At 45.8% G+C, this 23,602-nt stretch overlaps 1 protein-coding gene across 13 annotated transcripts in view; it reads right to left on the reverse strand.

Moving 5' to 3' along the window:
* The window catches only part of SLC45A4 (solute carrier family 45 member 4), a 127,652-nt gene that overhangs the window by 81,333 nt on the left and 22,717 nt on the right, over positions 1-23,602 (reverse strand). The window contains exon 1 of one of the 13 annotated variants that reach the window (XM_081323037.1): positions 16,841-16,863. The exons of 10 other annotated variants lie outside the window; for them this stretch is intronic. The gene's annotated coding sequence lies outside the window, so the exon portion shown is untranslated. Of the gene's footprint in view, positions 1-11,149; positions 11,174-16,840; positions 16,864-23,602 lie in introns of those variants that run through there. 2 more of the 13 variants (XM_081323042.1, XM_081323034.1) reach the window with 2 other exon arrangements.

The raw sequence follows: 23,602 nt of genomic DNA on the forward strand, positions 1-23,602 counted from the left end.
GACTTTGTAATAATGCCGCTTGGGGTGTGTGTGAAAGCCCTAATAAGCAGGCATATACATAGAATGAAGGCTACTGCTAAGCTTGTAAGCCGCCCTGAGTCTTCGGAGAAGGGCGGGATATAAATGCAATTAAAATAAAAATAAAATAAATAAATAAAATTCACTGATCTCTACTATTACTGTTTTTGCTCTGCTGTTGGTTTACTACTGTTGTAACCTGAACTGTGTATTGACCTCTGGACCGGTAAGAAGACTTTGTAGTTTGGATTACTCCTTGGACTGTTGCTATTGTTTATGACTTGGACTGTTTATTTTTGACTGTGCATTTTTGTTTTTACACCACCTCAAAAGTAAAATACTTTTTGCTTTTACAACTCAGTGTACTCCTGTGTGTGACTCTTGCTGCTCTCAGTACCCTTCCTTGTCTGTGCAACTCTTTGGTAGCACAAGGAGACCTCTGCACAACAAATTCCTTAACAACAACCAAGCTCAGAGGGCACCAAACACACCACAGTCCTCCTCCTCCTCTCTACTCCATAAAACCAACTCCTTTCCAGCACTGATGATGTTCCCTAGTTGGGTCATGAAATGTCTGCAAGACAACCAAGCTCAGAGGGCACCAAACACACCACAGTCCTCCTCCTCCTCCTCCTCCTCCTCCTCCTCCATAAAACCAACTCCTTTCCAGCACTGATGATGTTCCCTAGTTGGGTCATGAAATGTCTGCAAGACAACCAAGCTCAGAGGGCACCAAACACACCACAGTCCTCCTCCTCCTCCTCCTCCATAAAACCAACTCCTTTCCAGCACTGATGATGTTCCCTAGTTGGGTCATGAAACATCTGCAAGACAACAATCAGGCTCAGAGGGCACCAGACACACCACAGTCCTCCTCCTCCTCTCTACTCCATAAAACCAAGTCCTTTCCAGCACTGAGGATGTTCCCTAGTTGGGTCATGAAATGTCTGCAAGACAACAACCAAGTTCAGAGGGCACCGAGGAACCCCCACCCCATTCAGCCCTGAGCTGCAAACTTTCTCCTTTTGGGGTAACTCTTGCTGTTGTTAGCTAACTCCGTGTCTTTTCACAAATGCTGCACAGCTTATCCTCCCGTCGGAAAGTGAGAGACCTGCAAGACTTCAAAGGAGACGGTGTCACCGACAGCAAAATAGGAAAGAACAGGAGGAGCTTGATTTTAATCTCTGGTCTCTGGAAAACAAAGCCACGAATAGCAAGCACGTTACCTCAAGGAACGAAGAACATTAAAACTGGAATGTCTTTAGAGTTTACCCACAGCAGTCTAATTAGTATTCTAGGATTACACTTTGTAACGCAGTCTTTCCACCACCAACCAACCTAAGGCACAAAAGGTTTGCTCTCAGGCCTTCGAATCCGTGCCACGAGAGATTTAGCAGCAAAATATGAAAAAGAGCATTTGCAATAGGCCAGGGGTAGGCAACCTTGGCTCTTTTATGTCTCCTGGACTTCAACTCCCAGAATTCCTGAGCCAGCATGGTGCAGCTTGGAAACCTCTCCCTTTTCCCTCAGCATGGCTGGCTCAGGAATTCTGGGAGTTGAAGTCCACCAGTCATAAAGCGGCCTAGGCCAGGGGTAGGCAACCTTGGCTCTTTTATGACTGGTGGACTTCAACTCCCAGAATTCCTGAGCTATCATGGCTCAGCTCGGAAACCTCTCCCTTTCCCCTCAGCATGGCTGACTGAGGAATTCTGGGAGTTGAAGTCCACAAGTCATAAAGCGGCCTAGGCCTAGGCCAGGGGTAGGCAACCTTGGCTCTTTTATGTCTCCTGGACTTCAAATCCCAGAATTCCTGAGCCAGCCACGCTGAGGGGAAAGGGAGAGGGTGGCTGAGGAATTCTGGGAGTTGAAGTCCACCAGTCACAAAAGGGCCAAGGTTTGAAGACCCCTGCAAAATAGGCCTTTCAAGTCTCCTGGACTTCCAAGTGCCCGAGGATGGAAAGAGAGTTGAGAAACACGTACAGGTAGCCTTCGACTTACAAAAGCTCATTTAGTGACCGTTCAAAGTTACAACGGCGCTGAAAAAAAAAGCAGCCTATGACCGTTTTTCACACTTACGACCATCGCAGCCACCCCCAGGATCACGTGATCAAAATTCAGACCCTTGAAAACTGGCATGGACTTAGGACAGTTGCACTGTCCCCGGGGTGGCGGTGGTGTGTCACGTGATCCCCTTTTGTGACCTTCTGACAAGCAAAGTCAATGGGGGAAGCCGGATTCACTTAACGACCGTGTTGCTAACTTAACAACCGCAGTGGTTCACTGAACAACTGTGGCAAGAGAGGTCGTAAAATGGGGAAAAACTCACTTAACAAATGTCTCACCTGGCAATATAATTTTCGGGCTCCGTTGTGGCCGTAAGCCGAAGACTAACTGTTGTTTAGTGACCATTCAAAGTTATGATGTACCCCCCCCAAACTACTTATTACCCAGATTTAAAGTTCTGACATTCGCCCTCCTGCTATGTTTTTGATACCATCGACCATGGTATCCTACTGCGGCGTCTCAGGGGGTTGGGAGTGGGAGGCACCGTTTTACGGTGGTTCTCCTCCTATCTCCTGGGCCGTTCGCAGTCGGTGTTGACGGGAGGGCAGAGGTCCGCCCCGAGGCCTCTCATTTGTGGAGTTCCTCAGGGGTCGGTTCTCTCGCCCCTCCTGTTCAACATCTATATGAAGCCGCTGGGGGAGATCATTCGTGGTTTCGGGGTGGGGTATCATCAGTACGCTGATGATACCCAACTTTTTCTTTCCACCCCGAACCAACCCAGCGATGCCCTCGCCGTGATGTCCCGTTGCCTGGAGGCGGTCCGGGTCTGGATGGGGAGAAACAGGCTTCGTCTCAATCCCGCCAAGACTGAGTGGCTGTGCATATCGGCATCTCGGGTCAACCAGACTATTCCATCTCTAACGATGGGGGGAGAGGTGTTACCCGCCGTTGATAGGGCTCGCAACTTGGGCGTCCTCCTGGATTCACGACTCAATTTTGAAGACCATATAGGAGCCGTGACCAGGGGGGCTTTTGCCCAGGTTCGCCTGGTGCGCCCCTATCTGGACCGAGATGCCCTACGCACAGTCACTCATGCGCTCGTGACCTCCCGTTTAGACTACTGCAACGCTCTCTACAGGGGGCTGCCCTTGAGGACCACTCGGAGGCTTCAGCTGGTGCAGAATGCGGCCGCGCGAGTTGTGATGGGGGTTTCCCGATACTCCCACGTAACACCTCTTCTCCGCGAGCTGCATTGGCTCCCGGTTGCCCTCCGGGTGAGATTCAAGGTGCTGGTGATGACCTATAAAGCCCTAAATGGCTTGGGTCCGGGATATCTGAGGGAACACCTGCTGCCAGCATCAAGTTCCCTTCGTCCAGTGCGCTCCCACAGGGAGGGTCTTCTCAGGGTGCCACCGGTAAGAGATTGCCGGCGGATGACACCCAGGGATAGGGCCTTCTCAGTGGGCGCGCCTGCCCTTTGGAACCAGCTGCCAGTGGAGCTGAGGACTGCCCCCGACCTCCGTTCATTCCGCCGGGACCTGAAGACCTGGCTCTTCGAGCTCTCTGGCCCAGGCTTTGAATTAATCTTAATTTTAACTGGGGTTTTATTTATGCAGGGACAAATATAGTTTTTTTAAAATTTGTTTTTAACTTTTGTATCTTGGTTTTTTAATCACCCTGTAAACCGCCCTGAGTCCTTCGGGAAAGGGCGGTATATAAATGTAATAAAATAAATAAATAAATAAATAAATAAATAAATGTTATAACAACAACAATAAAAAGTTGGAAGGGACCTTGGAGGTCATCTAGTCCAACCCCCTGCTGAGGCAGGAGTCCCTATACCAGGGGTAGACTTTTTTGTGTTTCTTATTGACAATTGTTAAGTCCAGGGTGTTAGGTTGCAGGTGCTTGTCTGTTTGAATTCTTAAAGTCCCAGAGTAGTTTAATTTTCTATGACTTTCTCTGTTTTATGATCCCACCGGTTCTGGCTTGCAGGCAAATGTTATTTCTTGCAGATCTTCCAATGCACCATTGTTGCTCCTTGTTGCTGTTGTTGTTATTATTATTTCTCTGTTTCTCACACCTATTAAATGCTGTTGTTGGCACCGAGACAGTTATTAACCCGTAATCCAGGCACATCTTCCTAAAAAAAAACAACCCCCTTTTGAGTCATTTCCCTTTGCCTTCCTGTCGCATCCGGTCCGTAGCCTCTCTGTCAGATGGGTAGCTTGGCAGAGGGGCAGATCCCCAGTGGGAGAAGTTATCGGGGAGGCATCAGAAAGGGCAGCTCGGAAACAAACTGGCATCATTTGGGGATCGGGGGGGGGCAGCAGTTGGGAGAGGCAGGATGCATTTGTGGCTTAGAAAACATTGATGAGACGTTTGTTTTTTGCGGTCCGACTTGAACTGGCGTAGATTTATCTACTGTATGCAAAGCGCAGATAGCCAGCGCCGAAATAACACAAAACATGGGCTTTAGTGATCTGCCAGTCTCCTAGACGCCAGGGAGTCCTCGACTTAACGACCACAACTGAATTCAACATTTCTGTTGTTAAGGGAGACATGTGGCCGTTAAATGAAACTGGCTTGCCCATTGACTCTGCTTGTCAGAAGGTTGCCAAAGGGAATCACAGGACCATGGGACCCTGCAACCCTTATAAATATCACACCCAAATGTAAAAATGTAAAAAATTCAAAGAAGAGCAACTAAGATGATCAAAGGCCTGGAAGCTGAAACATACAAAGAACAGCGGCGGGACCTGGGTTTGGCTAGTCCAGGGGTAGGCAACCTTGGCTCTTTTATGATTGGTGGACTTCAACTCCCAGAATTCCTGAGCCAGCATGGCTCAGCTTGGAAACCTCTTCCTTTTCCCTCAGCATGGCTGGCTCAGGAATTCTGGGAGTTGAAGTCCAGGAGTCATAAAGTGGCCGAGGCCAGGGGTAGGCAACCTTGGCTCTTTTCTGACTTGTGGACTTCAACTCCCAGTATTCCTGAGCCAGCATGGCGCAGCTTGGAAACCTCTTCCTTTTCCCTCAGCATGGCTGGCTCAGGAATTCTGGGAGTTGAAGTCCAGGAGTCATAAAGTGGCTTAGGCCAGGGGTAGGCAACCTTGGCTCTTTTATGATTGGTGGACTTCAACTCCCAGAATTCCTGAGCCAGCATGGCACAGCTTGGAAACCTCTTCCTTTTCCCTCAGCATGGCTGGCTCAGGAATTCTGGGAGTTGAAGTCCACAAGTCAGAAAAGAGTCAAGGTTGCCTACCCCTGGACTAGTCTAAAGAAAAGAAGAAATAGGGGAGACATGATAGCAGTTATTCCAGTATTTGAGGGGCTGCCACAAAGAAGAGGAGGGGGTCAAATTATTCTCCAAAGCACCAGAGGGAAGGACGAGAAACAATGGTTGGAAACCGACCAGAGAGATAAGCAAGCTGGAATTATGGAGAAACTTCCTGACAGTGAGGACAATCAACCAGTGGGACAGCTTGCCTACAGAAATTGTGGAGATTTTTAAGAAAAGACTGGACAGTCACTTGTCTGAGATGGTATAGGTTCTCCTGCTTGAGCAGGGGGCTGGACTAGAAGACCTCCAAGGTCCCTTCCAGCTCTATTCTATTCTAAGTTAAACCATGTGACCATAGGAATGCTTTATGGTCGTAAGTGTGAAAAACGGTCGCAAGTCACTTTTTCAGTGCTGTTTAACTTCAAATGGTCAGTAAACAAACTGTCGTAAGTCGAGAACTGCCTGTTTTGCAAGCTGCCCGGAGTCGCTTCATAGAGAGATGGGCGGCACCCAAATTTAATGAATAGATAATAAAAATAAATCAACAGGTGCCATTCGTTAATGGAAGTATTATGTCCCAAAGGTGATTTTTTTCCCCCCAAAAGGCAACTGGACTTTCTTGGCTTTTTTTTTTCCTTTGAAAACATTTCGAGAAGTGAAACATTTTCAAAAGGGGGAAAAAAAACGCACGAAAATCTAATTGCTTTTTGGAAAAAGAGCCTTTGGGATAAGTATGACTTGGGATGACTGAGAATCTCCATAAACAACTATTATGCAAACTTTAGCTTCTGGGAAAAATAACATGCATCCAGTTGCTCTTATTTTCCACAGTTCAAGACCATCACCGTTGCGTTTGGATGTTTTGCAGCCATGGCAGACAAGGAACTAGGAAAGACTTCTGTGGGTGAGGTTATGCTTATCAGGATGCGTCGTGCATCCTTAAAATTCGAGCTAGCAAGCTAGATCTCCAGAAAGGAGTTTCCTTCCCCATTCCTTCTAAGCAGCCTCTTTGAGAATTCAGAATATCTGAATTCACGGGCAAAAGAGCCAAAGACAAGAGGCAATTGTAAGAAAGGGCAGGGAATAATTGCAGAACCTTGGGAAGGAAAAGTCTTAACTAAAGCATCAAGAAAAGCAAGCATTAAAAAATGCAGCAATCATTGTCAAGCAAATAGAGTATAGTATAGTATAGTATAGTATAGTAGAGTAGAGTAGAGTAGAGTAGAGTAGAGTAGAGTAGAGTAGAGTAGAGTAGAGTAGAGTAGAACAGAAATAGAATAGAATAGAATAGAATAGAATAGAATAGAATAGAATAGAATAGAATAGAATAGAATAGAATAGAATAGAATAGAATAGAATAGAATAGAATAGAATAGGAATACAGCTGGAAGGGACCTTGGAGGTCTTCTAGTCCATCCCCATGCTCGAGCAGAAGAACCTATACCATCTCAGACAAGTGACTGTCTAGCCCAGGGGTAGGCAACCTCGGCTCTTTTATGACTCCTGGACTTCAACTCCCAGAATTCCTGAGCCAGCTATGAATTCTGGGAGTTGAAGTCCATGAGTCATAAAAGAGCCGAGGTTGCCTACCCCTGGTCTAGCCTCTTCTTAAAAATCTCCAGTGATGGAGCGCCCACGATTTCTGGAGGGAACTTCTGTTCCACTGGTCGATTGTTCTCACTGTCAGGAAGTTTCTCCTTAATTCCAGATTGCTTCTCTCTTTGATCACTTTCCAACCATTGTTTCTCGTCCTGCCCTCTGGTGCTTTGGAGAATAATTTGACCCCCTCCTCTTTGTGGGAGCCCCTCAGATACTGGAACACTGCTATCATGTCTCCCCTATTTCTTCTTTTCTTTAGACTAGCCAAACCCAAGTCCTGAAAACGTTCTTCGTATGTTTTAAGTGTCCAGGCCTTGGATCATCTTAGTTGCTCTTCTCTGAACTTTTTCCAAGGTCTCAACAAGATGTCAGAACAGGAATGAGATTGACCCAATCCATGCTAACGTTGTCTAGAATCGTATTTCTGGAGAACATAATATGATGCCCTTTAGATGCTGGTGATCACACCCTGCCTGGGGGGGAGGGGGTGACGGTTTCCAGGATTCCAGCACAAAACTGGACAATAAATTTGTACAGGACAAAACCTCAGCAATAAACCTGTACAGGACAAAACTGGAAAGCAGACATCGTTAAGCGAGGCCACGCCACGCTTTAAGCTGCCTTGCAATTTGGTGCTTTCCTTCACTACTCCAGAAGAGGAACAAATGGGATACCTGGAATTGGGAAGGGCAGAGAAAACTTCCCAGGAGGCAACTAGCACAGGGGTAGTCAACCTTGGCTATTTTATGACAGGTGGACTTCAACTCCCAGAATTCCTGAGCTGGCATGGCTCAGCTTGGAAAACTCTCCCTTTTCCCTCAGCATGGCTGGCTGAGGAATTCTGGGAGTTGAAGTCCATGAGTCATAAACTGGCCTAGGCCAGGGGTAGGCAACCTTGGCTCTTTTATGACTCGTGGACGTCAACTCCCAGAATTCCTGAGCTGGCATGGCTCAGCTTGGAAACCTCTCCCTTTTCCCTCAGCATGGCTGGCTCATGAATTCTGGGAGTTGAAGTCCACGGGTCATAAAGCGGCCTAGGCCAGGGGTAAGCAACCTTGGCTCTTTTATGACTGTTGGACTTCAACTCCCAGAATTCATGAGCTGGCATGGCTCAGCTTGGAAAACTCTCCCTTTTCCCTCAGCATGGCTGGCTGAGGAATTCTGGGAGTTGAAGTCCATGAGTCATAAACTGGCCTAGGCCAGGGGTAGGCAACCTTGGCTCTTTTATGACTCGTGGACGTCAACTCCCAGAATTCCTGAGCTGGCATGGCTCAGCTTGGAAACCTCTCCCTTTTCCCTCAGCATGGCTGGCTCATGAATTCTGGGAGTTGAAGTCCACGGGTCATAAAGCGGCCTAGGCCAGGGGTAAGCAACCTTGGCTCTTTTATGACTGTTGGACTTCAACTCCCAGAATTCATGAGCCGGCATGGCTCAGCTTGGAAACCTCTCCCTTTCCTCTCAGCGTGGCTGGCTCATGAATTCTGGGAGTTGAAGTCCACGAGTCATAAAGTGGCCTAGGGCCGCTAGGCCATTCCACGGACTCTTTTTGTCCCGAGACGATGTACTGTACCCAACATGCATTCTTGGCTACATTCAGATGGCTTAGAGCTCAGTGTTTACCGTTAGCGGCTTATATTTTTAGCCATCTAATCTCCTGACGTTGAACCTCACATGATCCCGAATGTTGACAAGAGCTAGATCAGGTTTGCTTCAAAAACAGCCTGGCAGTCAGTCATTTGTGCAGCTGTAAGCAAAGTGACCCATCCAGCCCTCTGTTATCATGGGAGATGGTGCCAGGGGTGAAGTATTGCCATTACTGAAATAAAGGATGCAAGGGCACCTGTCCAACTCCATTCATTTTAGCCAGGGCCACCTTTAACCTTTGCCGTAAAGGAAGCGAACAAAAGGGTTTTTGCTGCTTGCAAAGGAGGTGCCAGCCCAATTTTGCAAGAGCAATTTTGCAGCCCGCGCTATAAAAACAACAACACAGGCTCTTCGATTCAGTTACCAGTAAAAAGATTTCATGCTCCTTTCATTTGATGAGACTAGACAAGGTTGACTCAACCTTCCATCCTTCCGAGGTAGGTAAAATGAGGACCCAGATTGTTGGGGGCAATAAGCTGACTTTGTAATAATGCCGCTTTGGGGGGGGGGCAAAAGCCCTAATAAGCAGGCATATACATAGAATGAAGGCTATTGCTAAGCACATTGGTTTGTGCTTAAATTGTAAGCCGCCCTGAGTCTTCGGAGAAGGGCGGGATATAAATGGGATTAAAAAATAAATAAAAAAATAAATAAGTAGAACATAGAACCGTAGGGCTGAAAGGGACCTCAAGAGGTCTTCTAGTCCAACCCTCTGCTCAGTCAGACCTTATACCATCCCAGTCAAATGGCTGTCTAGTCTATTTTTGAAAACCTCCCATGATGGAGCACTCACAACTTCTATTCTATTCTATTCTATTCTATTCTATTCTATTCTATTCTATTCTATTCTATTCTATTCTATTCTATTCCATCCCATTTCATATTCTATTCTATTCTATTCTATTCTATTCTATTCTATTCTATTCTATTCTATTCTATTTTCTATTTTCTATTCTATATTCTATTCTATTCTATTCTATTCTATTCTATTCTATTCTATTCTATTCTATTCTATTCTATTCTATTCTATCCCATCCCATCCCATCCCATCCCATTTCATATTCTATTCTATTCTATTCTATTCTATTCTATTCTATTCTATTCTATTCTATTCTATTCTATTCTATTCTATTCTATTCTATTTTCTATTCTATATTCTATTCTTCTATTCTATTCTATTCTATTCTATTCTATTCTATTCTATTTTCTATTCTATATTCTATTCTATTTTCTATTCTATTCTATTCTATTCTATTCTATTCTATTCTATTCTATTCTATTCTATTCTATTCTATTCTATTCTATTCTATTGTATTCTATTCTATTCTATCCCATCCCATCCCATCCCATCCCATTTCATATTCTATTATTCTATTCTATTCTATTCTATTCTATTCTATTCTATTCTATTCTATTCCATTCCATTCCATTCCATTCCATTCCATTCCATTCCATTCCATTCCATTCCATTCTATTCTATTCTATTCTATTCTATTCTATTCTATTCTATTTTCTATTCTATTCTATTCTATTCTTAAAGTGGCAAAGGTTGGACACCCCTTGCCCTACACAGTCAAAATATGGGCAGCTGTATTACAAATGGAGAGACTGAGTTAACTGCCATTTAAATAATCTGCTTAGGGACAGAGTCCAGGTTCCAAAAATGTGCAAACAGGAAGCTGTTTCTCTTTGAATTGTGAGAACCTAAGAATTCACGGAATAGTTATAATTCATGAAAAGCGACCCACAGCCCAGCTTTTAACTCTTCATTTGTACAAGACCATTGTAGGCTGGTCCACTTGCCTCATCCCTCACTCTTTTCACTCGTCCCAGTAGCAACATGGAGATTTTCTGGAAGAAACAGTCCATTACATTAGAGGAATCAAAGTCTCCCTTTGATTTAAAAAAGGAAAGCAAAGGAGGGGCAGCATTTAATCAAATCTAAGAATTCACTTAGGGAGGATCACATCTAATCCGCTACTGTTGGCCAAGCAAACGAAGCACCCTTCCCTGAAGATACTGTCTGAACACTAGAACCCACTTCGAAGAAGCTAGGTTGAGACTGTAAACAACCCCCAATCAGAGCCGCATTGTTCCCCACAGGGATCCTTGGCCTTGCTTACAAAGGAAGTAAGGGACACCAGCACAATTTCGCAACCCCGTGAAGACTTTACAACTGGCGTCTCTGAACGGCCTTCCCTAAGCATTACAACAGGGGTCTTCAAACTTGGCCCTTTTATGACTTGTGGACTTCAACTCTCAGAATTCCTCAGCCAGAAGAAGCAACAGATGGAAACTAATCAAGCAGAGAAGCAACCTAGAACTAAGGAGAAACTTCCTGGCAGTGAGAACAATTAATTAGTAGAACGGCTTGCCCTCACACTGGGGGGATAATCCATTATCTAAAATGATATAGGTAGTTAGTTCTCCTACTGGAACAGGAGGTTGGACTAGAAGACCTCCAGGATCCCTTCCAAGTCTTCCTGTCTGGCTTCAGGGTGGGTTTCTTTCAGGAAACACCCCATATTTGCTTTTATTTCAGAAATGAAGTTAGTCTGCTTTTGTTCTCCACGCCGCATGCAGTACGAAATCTGAAATGCGCACCTCGGTTACTGGCAGAACAACTTGCACGTCCTTCCTTTGACAAGTCAGACTTGTGAAGAGACACAGAACATGCCCAGGCATCATGTCGCTGAGCTTCCCTGAAATCCGAACAAAAATAAGAGCGAGAAAGAACAACGTTGCCTTGACAGAGTTGGCCCGGCAAACTGCGGCACCTAAACCTATCATGCAAATGAACAACACACATGTAGTCCTTGACTTACGACCACAGTTGACCCCCCCAAATTCCAGAGCGCCGGAAGGCAGGACAAGAAGCAACGGGTGGAAACTAATCAAGGACAGAAGCAACCTGGAACTAAGGAGGAATTTCCTGACCATTAGAACAATTAACCAGTGGAACAAGCTGCCTCCAGATGTGGTGAATGCTCCAACACTGGAAGTTTTTAAGAAGAGACTGGACAGCCATTTGTCTGAAATGGTATAGGGTTTCCTGCCTGAGCAGGGGGTTGGACTATATGACCTTCAAAGTCCCTTCCTCCTCCTCCTCCTCCCCGGGGACACTGCAACCATCATTACACAATGGTTGCCAAGCGGTCGAATTTGGATCACGTGACCATGGAGATGCTGTAACGGTCGTAAGTGTGAAAAACCGGTCATAAGTCATTTTTCCCCCAGTGGCATTGTAACTCGGAGTGGTCACTAAATGAATATAAGTTGAGGACTACCTGTAACATAAGAAAATGTTATACAGGTGGTCCTTAATTGATGACCATTCAAAGTTACATCCATCTCTACCGACATCTTTCTGGGTAGACGTTTTGATTATGGGCATTTAAATTTGTTTTATCTCCTATTAAGTTTACTAAATAACAGAAATAGAGTTGGAAGGGACCTTGGAGGTCATCTAGTCCAACCCCCTGCTCAGGCAGGAAACCCTCTACCATTTCAGACAAATGGCTGTCCAGTCTCTTCTTAAAAACCTCCAGAGTTGGAGCATTCCCCGCTTCTGGAGGCAGTGGGAAGCGATTCCCTTAACAACCGCAGCAAGAAAGGTCGTAAAACGGGCAAGTCGCTTAACAGTGGTCTCATTTAACAACGGAAAATTTGGGTTCCATCGCCTTTGTAATTCGAGTATTACCTGCAGCACGAGACTGGTTTACTAAAGCCAGCCACCCCACCCCACCCCTGCTCTTCTTAAACCATTGTTTATTCTTGCCAATAAGCCACAAATTAAAAGCTTATATGGGCGAAAAGGACATTTACAAGGCCGGCTCAAAAACAATTGATCCGTTGACAAAAAAAGGAAACTCTGAGGGAAAAGACTGAAAGCCCAACGCACAATACATGTGCTGATGTAAATAATACCTCATTTACTGGCGGAACAATGCTTCATTCAAGGGGATTAATAAACCATTCTGATTTAAAATGAAGTGTAGCATTTTTTCCAGGATAAACAATATTAGCTGGGAGGGGGGGGCAGGGGTTATAGGATGGAGGGTTTGCTGAAAAGGACTTTTAAAAATGCACATTTATTATTATTTTTGGCCCCCCGAGGTAGGAAGGAAGGGACGGTCTTGAAAAGCAGGTTAGCATCACCAACGCACGACAGATAGTTCTCGGCTTATGACCACAACCGAGGGCCAAGTTTCTGTTGCTAAGCAAGACAGCTGTTCCGTGAGGTTTGCCCCATTTTATGAAGCTTTCTTGTCCTGGTGGTGAAGTGAATCACTGCTGTTGGTAAATTAGTAAATCGGTTGTTAAGTGAATCTGGATCCCCCATTGAAATAACAATAACAACAACAACAGTTGGAAGGGACCTTGGAGGTCATCTAGTCCAGCCCCCTGCTCAGGCAGGAAACCCTCTACCATTTCGGACAAATGGCTGCCCAGTCTCTTCTTAAAAACTTCCAGTGTTGGAGCATTCACAGCTTCTGGAGGCAGGTTGTTCCACTGGCTAATTGTTCTAACTGTCAGGGAATTTCTCCTTATTTCTAGGTTGCTTTTCTCTTTGCTTGTCAGAAGGTCGCAAAAGGGGATCACGTGAACCTGGGACATTGCAACTGTCGTAAGTACATGCCAGTTGCCAAGCGTTCAAATTTTGATAACATGACCATGGGCAGGGGTAGGCAACCTTGGCTCTTTTGTGACTCGTGGACTTCAACTCCCAGAATTCCTGAACCAGCCACGCTGAGGTAGAGTTTTCCAAGCTGAGCCATGCTGGCTCAGGAATTCTGAGAGTTGAAGTCCACCAGTCATAAAAGAGCCAAGGTTGCCTACCCCTGGAAGAGGGTATAGAGCAGGGGTCTTCAAACTTGGTCCTTTTATGACTTCTGGACTTCAACTCCCAGAATTCCTGAGCCAGCCATGCTGAGGGGAAAGGGAGAGGTCTCTAAGCTGAGCCATGCTGGCTCAGGAATTCTGGGAGTTGAAGTCCACCAGTCATAAAAGAGCCAAGGTTGCCTACCCCTGACCATGGGGGATACCGCAACAGTCATAAGTGGGGAAAAAAGGTCAAAAGTCACTTTTTTCTGTGCCCTTGTATTGTTTGAACGGTCACTAATCAAATGGCTGTTAAGTCAAAGTTTACCTCACATCAGTGTCTCCTGAATTAGCTTGTAGGTTAAGTCAGGATCGGATGGCAGGGTTTGAACAATGGAAATTATTTTTTTATTTTTTTATTTATTTAATATATAAAATACAAAGGAAAACAGAAATAAGAAATTAGGGGAAGGAAAAAGAGGGGAAAAAAAGAAAATGTGAGTTATAATTGGGAAAAAAAGAAAGAAAAGGCATTGACTTCCGATTCTGTACCAGATAAAAACACTCCAGCCTCAACTTTTTGCTTTCAAGCATTAGTATATAACTCGCCATTTCTAGAACGACAAATCTATCTAATCGATGAAGCCAACATCGGAATGTCATATATATTTTTGTCATCACAAGGCCATATATGTGCCCTGTTCACCGCCCTAAATTACAGGGTAATTTAATATTTTTTAATTGGTTTTTTAACTTTTGTATGGTGGATTTTTAATTCCCTGTAAACCGCCCTGAGTCCTCAGGGAATAGGGCGGTATATAAATGCAACTAAATAAATAAATAAATAAATAAATAAATAAATAAATAAATAAATAAATAAATAAAATAAAATAAAATAAAATAAATAAATAAATAATAAATAAAATCCAGAAGTGAACAGTGGAATTTTTTAACCTGCTCCGCAGGGTGGACGCCTCCGCAGAGAATGAGGAAGCATCGAACAAAATGCATTCCACGTGCAAAGAGAAAAAAACAGGAACAGGTTGTTATTATTAATTTTCTCTTTTTTTTTCTAAACCGTGCACAACACAGAACCCATCAGTATAGAGAGAGGAACTCAAGTTGCAAGAAGCCAGGTTCCTCATTCAGGATGCATTGCTGAAGTTGGACATCCCTGTTCTACGGCATTCTGGTCTAGTGGAATAAAGGCCCAATTTATAAGGACTGATAGAAAAATAATAATAATCAATCATAGCTTTTTTCGTTCCTGTCCTAATGGTGTTCAAACGGGCTAGAACTCTAGCTGCCACAATCCTGCTCGTGGGTGATGAAGCTTGTAGTCCAACCTCTGGAAGATGCCAAGATAGCAAAGAATTGAACAGTCCGATTTTTGTCTCTGAGACTGCGAAAGGGACCAAACGTGAGAGAAAGGCTAAAAGTGAAGAATTCTAGCCAAATCTTTCAAAGCTGTCAGAAGATGTGTGGAACTGCTTTGCTTTCATCCTTCCTGCACTCCTATTTAGAAACACTGAAACATAGAGTTGGAAGGGACCTCAGAGATCATCTAGTCCAGAGGTCCCCAACCTATGGGCTGTGGCCCACTGCCGGGCCGTAGCCTCTTGGCCACTGGGCCGCATGAGTGGCTGGCCAGCACCCCCTGCACTGGTGCTAGCCAAGCTGTGAGCCTCGTGCTGGTGCTAGCCGAGCCACAAGCTGTGAGTGTCACGCTGGCGTTAACTGAGCCACAAGCTGTGTTGCGCCGGCACTAGCAGAGCCACGACCTGCGAGTCTCACACTGGCGCTAGCCGAGCCACGAGCTGCGAGTGTCGTGCTGGCACTAGCTGAGCCACGACCTGTGAGTCTCACACCGGCACTAGCCGAGCCATGAGCTTCGAGTATCGCGCCGGAACTAGCATGCGTGCACACACTAATGCGACTGCAAACGGCCATGAGCAACTGCAAATGGGGCTTCTAGTGCCGGCGCAAGGCTCGTGGCACAGCTAGCGCCAGCTCGTGGCTCAGCTAGCGCCGGCGCGACACTCAAACCTCGTGGCTCAGCTAGCGCCAGCGCTACACCAACAGCTCGTGGCTCGGCTGGTTCTCACTGTTTCTCCTTAATTCCAGGTTGCTTCTCTCCTTGATGAGTTTCCATCCGTTGCTTCTTGTCTTGCCTTCTGGTGCTTTGGAAAATAAGTTGACACACACCCCCTCTTATTTGTGGCAGTCCCCCAAATACTGAAACGTTGCTATCGTATCATCCCTAGTACTTCTCTTTGTCAGACAACACATACCCAGTTCTTTCAACCATTCCCCCTATGTTTTAGCCTCCAGCCCCCTAATCATCTTTGCTGCTCTTCTCTGCACTCTTTCCAGAGTGCTTGTCAGACAACAGTTGTAAAACGTGTCCTATCTAAATTATCATGTCTGGAAAACAATGACGGTCCTGCTCCTTTTGAAAAAATCCTGTGGACCCAAGTGACAGACACCCACAAGACTGCATTTCCCACAGATGGAAAAATAAACGTGGGAGGAAGCCTGGATAGCGATTCGACACAAGGCTGGATCCCTTTCCTGTTGCTTCGGCCTTTCCCTGTACCACTTTTTCATAGGTTAGCTCAATATGGCAAAATAAGTATTAATAAGCAAAGTGTGCTGAGGTTACAGATTTTGGCTGCACCCCTTACGCACTCATTCCCTAAGGGTGGAATTCTTTCAACGCAGCCACCAGAGTCTGATTTTAGTTCTCTCCAAGCACCACAGTCCACAGCGTGAATTTCAATCTTGGTTTGCTGACTTGCAGGAGAGTTGGCTCAAGCACCGGGGGATAAAGGCTTTACAGGTAGTTTTAGGCTTACAAACACCCGTTTACTGACTGTTGAAAGTTAGAATGGCACTGAAAAAAGCGACTTATGACCATTTTTTCACACTTACAACCGTTGTAGCATCTCTACGGTCGCGGGATCCAAATTTGGACGGTTGGCAACTGGCTCATATTTATGACGGTTGGCAGCGTCCTGGGGTCATATGATCCCCTTTTGGGACCTTTCAATAAGCAGAATGGCACTGAAAAACTCCTGTGGTCACAATCAACCGGAACGCTGCTAACATGTGTCCCCAACCTTTTGGGCACCAGGGACCGGTTCCGTGGAGAGAGGTTTTTCCACGGGCCGGAGGGTGCGTGGTTTTGTGTCCTGCCTGCATCCTGTGGATGGGGCTTTGCTTGTCTGTGTGGACCGGTTGCTGGCATGCCACGGCCCGGTACTGATCCACGGCCCGGGGGTTGGGGACCCCTGCTCTAGACGATCCATACCCAGTTCCTGCAAACTTTCTTCATGGTTCAGCAGATGGGGGAAGATGCCGTAGAGGGAGTAAATGCAGGTGGGAGAAGTTCAGTAGAGAGCTGAATTTCCCCCTCTCTGCAAAACCCTTTAATAATGTTAATAATAATAATAGTAATAGTAATAAAAACATCACCAGGAACTGAAGTTGCAGTAAGAGGCTGTTTGTCTACAGATCAGGCGAGGCCTCGCAATTTCTGCACTGCTGAGTCATTGTCCTGGCCAACATCGGAGACACGCAGCTGTCTCTTCGCTGGTAAACATACAGAAACTTTTGGAAGCCCGGCTGAAAAGTAGCCAAGGCCTTAAGGAAAACCACATTTCTCCACTCTGCCCCAAAGGCAGCCAGCAGGATGACGTTCTGCAACTGCTCCTCTTTCCAAAAGCTGGCCAGGTCTTCTATCCTAACTTCATTTTTTTTTTATTGAAAAGTTTTATCATACATTTTATCTTTAACAATCCCCCCTAACCCTCCCCTATCCCTCCCTCCCTACCCCTCCCCCCCTCCCCCCCCCCCCCGACTTCCCAGAGCTAAGTACAAGGTGTAAAAAACCAAAAAAAAACCAAACGTAGCCCGTGCACCGAGATTCCCTCCCCTACACACAAACAGACCAAGCATCAGAACAAAAGATGGGTGGATGGGTGAGGGGGGGAGAAATCTGTTGCTGGTCAAGTCTGGAGAAATATCTCCATAAGTTTCCAGCCGTTATCGACTTGACTGCAAAGATGATGTTCTCCATACAGCAGGATTTACGAGCTAGCACTAAACCCTCATTTATAGGCCTTGCCCTTCTCAGAAATCTTAGCCGAAGAGCCCGCGACCCCTGGTCCGTAGCTGGGCTGCAGGCTGTTCGGAACTGGGCCGCGGAAGTGGTGGGCAAGCGCATGAGCATGTAATATAAATAAATGTGTATTCCTTCCTTCCTTCCTTGGTGGAGCAGTAGGCTAATGCCTCCTTAAGTAACACCAGCTGCCTGCAATTAGTGCAGGTTCGCATCCCACCAGGCTCAAGGTTGACTCAGCCTTCCATCCTTCCGAGGTAGGTAAAATGAGGACCCAGATTGTTGGGGGCAATTAAGCTGACTTTGTAATAATGCCACTTGGGGGTTGTATGAAAGCCCTACTAAGCAGGTATATACATAGAATGAAGGCTACTGCTAAGCTTGTAAGCTGCCCTGAGTCTTCGGAGAAGGGCGGGATATCAATGGAATTAAAATAAAATAAAAATAAATTTTCCCTTCTTCCAGCCCTCTCCTCTCCTCTCCCCTCCTTCTTTCTTTTTCTTTCTATCTTTCTTTCTTTTCTTTTTCCTTCCTTCCTTCCTTCCTTCCTTTCTCTTTCTTTCTTTGTCTTTCCCCCTCTCTCTCTGACCCTCCCTCCTTCCCTCCCTCGCCAAATGCTGATTTCTTACATGGTAACACTGCAAATGTCGGTTTGTGATGGTGCTAAGGGGGGGGGAGGAACTGACTGCAAGAAAGCCAGCAAGGTCATTTATTTTCTCACGAATTAATTACAAAGCTGGTTTGCCGGAATAAAGCACTAAATGACTAAGTCTCCCTTTTTGTGGAAAAGGAGCGAGGCAGAGGCATCAGCTAAAATCAAAAGCAAAACCAAAAAAATAAAATTAAAAAAATCCCCCTTTTTAAAACAAAAGCCCCCCCCCCCAAACACACACACTCCCTTCGCCCTTCCAATATTTCACAATGCCAAGTGACAATGGGTTTGTGTGGCAGTTGTGTGCTTGCAGCGGAAGGCTGAAGGAGACAGCGCATCTTACAAAGAGTGTTAGGTCTAAGAGCAGAAGAAAGAGGGAGAGGCTGCAGAAGGAAAGCAAAATTGTCAAGAGACAACTGCAAGGTTGCAGCTAGGAAGACGAAAGTTCATTTATCTTGGAAATAACCTATATTGCCTCTTTAGCTGTAAGCTGCTAGAAAGAAAACAGAACAGGATACCAGTTGGTAAGCCTCCAGGTAAGGCTATTACCGCCTGCCAACTAAAAAGCAAGCCAACGACTGTGACATAACTAGCCTGAATTTAAACTGCAACTCAAACCAGGAAATGTAATCCGAGGCGGGCAGCCATGCCCGCCCTGTCTTTCAAAACAGCTTGGCTCAGATTATCTTCTCAAAGCAAAGATCGCCACAACAGGAGGGGTGGGGCAAGTTTTGAAATGATCAAGAGTAAAACCTTAGGGACTAGAAGCTGAAGGTTAGCAGCATTGGGTTGCAAGAATCTGGATCGGCACTCAATGTCAGCTAAGAGTTGGTGGTTTCCAGAATCTCTTGGCTGGATCATGTAGCACTGAGCACCACAGTGATGGAAGCGTTTCTCAACCGTGATGGGTGGACTTACAGTCAGAATTCCCCAGCCAGTTTGCTTTAAGATGTGTGGACTTCAACTCCCAGAATTCCCCAGCCAGCAGGCTTTAAGACAGGGGGTCTTCAAACTTGGCCCTTTTATGACTCGTTGCACTTCGACTCCCAGAATTCCTCAGCCAGCAGGCTTTAAGACAGGGGTCTTCAAACTTGGCCCTTTTATGACTTGTGGACTTCAACTCCCAGAATTCCTCAGCCAGCAGGCTTTAAGACAGGGATCTTCAAACTTGGCCCTTTTATGACTTGTGGACTTCAACTCCCAGAATTCCCCAGCCAGCAGGCTTTAAGACAGGGGTCTTCAAACTTGGCCCTTTTATGACTTGTGGACTTCAACTCCCAGAATTCCCCAGCCAGCAGGCTTTAAGACAGGGGTCTTCAAACTTGGCCCTTTTATGACTTGTGGACTTCAACTCCCAGAATTCCCCAGCCAGCAGGCTTTAAGACAGGGATCTTCAAACTTGGCCCTTTTATGACTTGTGGACTTCAACTCCCAGAATTCCTCAGCCAAGCACGCTGGCTGAGGAATTCTGGGAGTTGAAGTCCACAAGTCATAAAAGGGCCAAGTTTGAAGACCCCTGCTTTAAGACATGTGGACCAACTCCCAGAATTCCCCAGCCAGACTTCCGGGAGTTGAAGTTCACGTATCTTAAAGCCTGCTGGCTGGGGAACTCTTGTTGTTGAAGTCCATTCATCTTAAAAGTTGCCAAGCTTGAGAAACTCTGCTTTGGGAACTTTAATCACCAATGAGCTTAAACGGCCGCAGCGAAGAGGATCTAAGATTTGTGTGCTATTTATTTATTGCCTATCCTGCCACAATCTCATAAGGCTCATGGAGAGTGTAAAAGGCCAGCAACCGTGAAAAGAATCCTTGGTCTCAAACGTAAAATACCACAAAAACAGAAGAATCCCAGTAAACCATCCAGGAAAACAGACATGTAGTGGAACAAGTTAACCTGCCGGAACGTTGGCAGGACTACACCTTGTGTATCTTGAACGGGTTCCAAGAAGGCTGTCAATACTAAAATATTTATAAGCATTAGTGGGTAAAAGGCAAAGCAAACAAGTCCTGTATTTTTCTATAAGATTTTACATCAACATCTACTGGACTTGTGGAATTCTACCAGACTTTGGCTCCTTTTTAGTGAGAACAGCCTCACCCTTTCTCAGGGGTCTTCAAACCTGGCCCTTTTATGACTCGTGGACTTCAACTCCCAGAATTCCTCAGCCAGGCATGCCTGGCTGAGGAATTCTGGGAGCTGAAGTCCACAAGCAGGGGTCTTCAAACTTGGCCCTTTTATGACTTGCGAACTTCAACTCCCAGAGTTCCTCAGCCAGCATGCCTGGCTGAGGAATTCTGGGAGTTGAGGTCCACAAGCAGGGGTCTTCAAACTTGGCCCTTTCATGACTCGTGGACTTCAACTCCCAGAATTCCTCAGCCAGCATGGCTGGCTGAGGAATTCTGGGAGTTGAAGTCCACAAGTCATGAAAGGGCCAAGTTTGAAGATCCCTGCCCTATCTGGAACCATCATCCGAGCATATCAGGGCCACAATTCCCAGCCATCTCAACTAGCTTACTGAGAGTTTCCGTGGCAACCGAGAAATCCAGGCCTTGTTATCCGAGCCATGAGCAGGTGGCTGACTTGAACTTGACTCACACCAGTGTTTCTCAACCTTGGCAATTTTAAGTCATGTGGACTTCAATTCCCAGAATTCCCTAGCCAGCATTCTCACTCCCAGAATCCTGGGAGTGAGAATGCTGGCTAGGGAATTCTGGGAATTGAAGTCCCACAGGTCTTCAAGTTGCAAATTGAGGAACACATGTTTGTCAGAAGCTCGCTTTGGATTGTACCCTTTGCTACCGGTGTGATGCTACAAAAAAATCCATCCCTTTCCCTTCTCGGAAGGTCGCAAAAGGGGATCACATGATCCCCGGGACGCTGCAACCGTCATAAATATGAGTCAGTTGCCAAGCGTCCCAAATTTTGGTTATGTGGCCATGGGAATACTGCAATGGTTGTAAGTGTGAAAATGGGTCATATGTCACTTTTTTGAGGGTGGCTGTTACTTCAAATAGTCACTAGATGAATGGTGGTAAATCCAGAACTACCTGTATAGACCAAGCAATGGAGGCACCAAAATAACAAGCCTGGAAGGGACCTTGGAGGTCATCTAGTCCAGGGCTTTTCAACCTTTTCACCCACTGTACCACTTTCAGGATATGGCAACATCCGGGTACCACCAGTCGCCTACCAAGGTGTCAAAAACATGATGACAAAAAAAAAAGGAAAAAGTGATGAAGTACAGGTAGTCCTCGACTTACAACATTTCGCTTAGTGACTGTTCGAAGTTACAATGGCACTGGAAAAAGCCACAGCCGAGCAAGACACCTGCCTGGTGGTGCTCTTCTTCCTGTTCGAGGTTTTCATTGTTGTGAGCATTTCTGTTGAGGATTGGCAGCGGGGGTGGGGTGGTGGGTGTTTGGTTTTTATTCCCCCCCCCCGTCTGCTGGGTAGTTGCAGCAGGTTTTGGTCACTTCACATGTCCCAGGGTCATGTGACCGTCATAAATATGAATCCGTTGCCAAGCATCTGAATGTAAATCACAAGACCCTGGAGATGCTGCAACATTCCAGCTGCTCGGCGCTTCTTCTGGGCTCAGAAGCGCCAGGATCAGCGTTGAGCTCCAGCTGGATCCTGGTGCTTCCGCTGAGCCCTGACAGCCCTGAAGCTCCAGCCGTCTCTCGCTCAGGCTTGTGCGGTGCTGCCACCGGTTCAGCTCATTCCCCTCCCCTGCTACCACTTTTCTAGGATGGTCGCGTACCACCTGCCAGGTGCCAGTGTACCACAGGTGGTACCCGTACCACTGGTTGAAAAGCCCTGATGTAGTCCAATCCCTTTGCTCAAGCAGGAAACCCTAGACCAGGGGTAGGCTACCTTGGCTCTTTTATGACTCGTGGACTTCAACTCCCAGAATTCCTGAGCCAGCTGGGAGTTGAAGTCCACGAGTCATAAAAGAGCCGAGGTTGCCTACCCCTGCCCTATACCATTCCAGACAAGTGGCTGTCCAGTCTCTTCTTGAAAGCCTCCAGTGATGGAGCACCCACAACGTCTGAAGATTAAAAAAAACAATACATTGGTGTTGCATTTTAAATACAGGTGTTTGACAGTAACATTAAAACCTTTTTTTTTTTAAAAAAAATCACCTGGTTCACCTCATTTTATTTTTTTTTAAAGAGCGAAGCTGTCAGGAATAATTGTTTCGTAGTCTTCTGCTGTAAATCACCGTAAATGGGCATGCTGGTCCATGAACTTATATGGTCAGAAATAGGAACCAAATGGGAAGAAGAGAAATGGCTTGCAAAGCTGCAGTGTTTCCGGTCCAAAATGATGACTCTGAATTTAAGGTGACATACTGCCCAGCGGCGGTAAGGCAAAAAAAACACAACAAAACCTCATTTGTCTCCTTCCCTGCCATTTTTACCTACGATGACCTTTTAGATTGCCAAGATAATTTAGGTAAGCCCCCTGCCCACTGAATGCAGGACAACTCTGCCATTTCAAAGGCAAATTATTTGGAGAAAAACACACCCCTGAAGTGCAGTAAAGGAAGCGCAAGGTACAAAGTCAACACAACCTCAGCATGCAAAGAGCAGGTTATAGGAAAATGACGTGGTCATTTCAGGACCCATCGCTCCTCTCCAGAGTTTCACGCCAACGCCCGAGAGTAAATTGGAAGCCTTTTTTGAGAGAAGTGGATGCTGAGCTCAGGTGCTTCCCCAGCCTGACAACTGGGGGAAGCCGAAGAGCCAAACGCAAATACTGAACCGTGCGCACGAGACAAAGACGCAACCTTAATACAATCAGCGTGGGTCTCTGCACTGCATTCTTTTCTTGACTACTAGGGATGTTTTTCTCCTGGGCTTTAGTTGTTTACCTCCCAGAACTTTAATTGCCTGGGGAGAAAGAAAGAAAGAAAGAAAGAGAGAGGAAGAGAAGAGAAGAGAAGAGAAGAGAAGAGAAGAGAAGAGAAGAGAAGAGAAGAGAAAAGAAAAGAAGAGAAGAGAAGAAAAGAGAAGAAAAGCTTTAATTGTCTGGGGAGAAAAAGAGAGAGAGAGAGAGAGAGAGAGAGAGAGAGAGAGAGAGAGAGAGAGAGAGAGAAAGAAAGAGAGAAAGAAAGAAAGAAAGAAAGAAAGAAAGAGAAAAGAAAAGAAAAAGAAAGAGAGAGAAAAGAAAAGAAAAGAAAAGAAAAGAAAAGAAAGAAAGAAAGAAAGAAAGAAAGAAAGAAAGAAAGAAAGAAAGAAAGAAAGAAAGGGAGTTGAAGTCCACAGGTTGTAAAGTCACCTATATTGCTCAGTACTGCTGGAGAGCTCTCAAACCTAAGTGCCCAATCTGGATTTTCCAGCATTGACCCCCAGCCCAGGTGAGTTGACCAGCTACACCACGAGGTGCTGAAGACCGAGACTCGTGTCTTGTCAACCCTCAGGCAGATTACTGTAATTTGCCTTCTGCGGGGCTGCCCTTGGA

The sequence above is a fragment of the Vipera berus genome, assembly GCF_964194415.1.
Source record: "Vipera berus genome assembly, chromosome: 3".
In the NCBI taxonomy this organism is placed as follows: Eukaryota; Metazoa; Chordata; class Lepidosauria; order Squamata; family Viperidae; genus Vipera; species Vipera berus.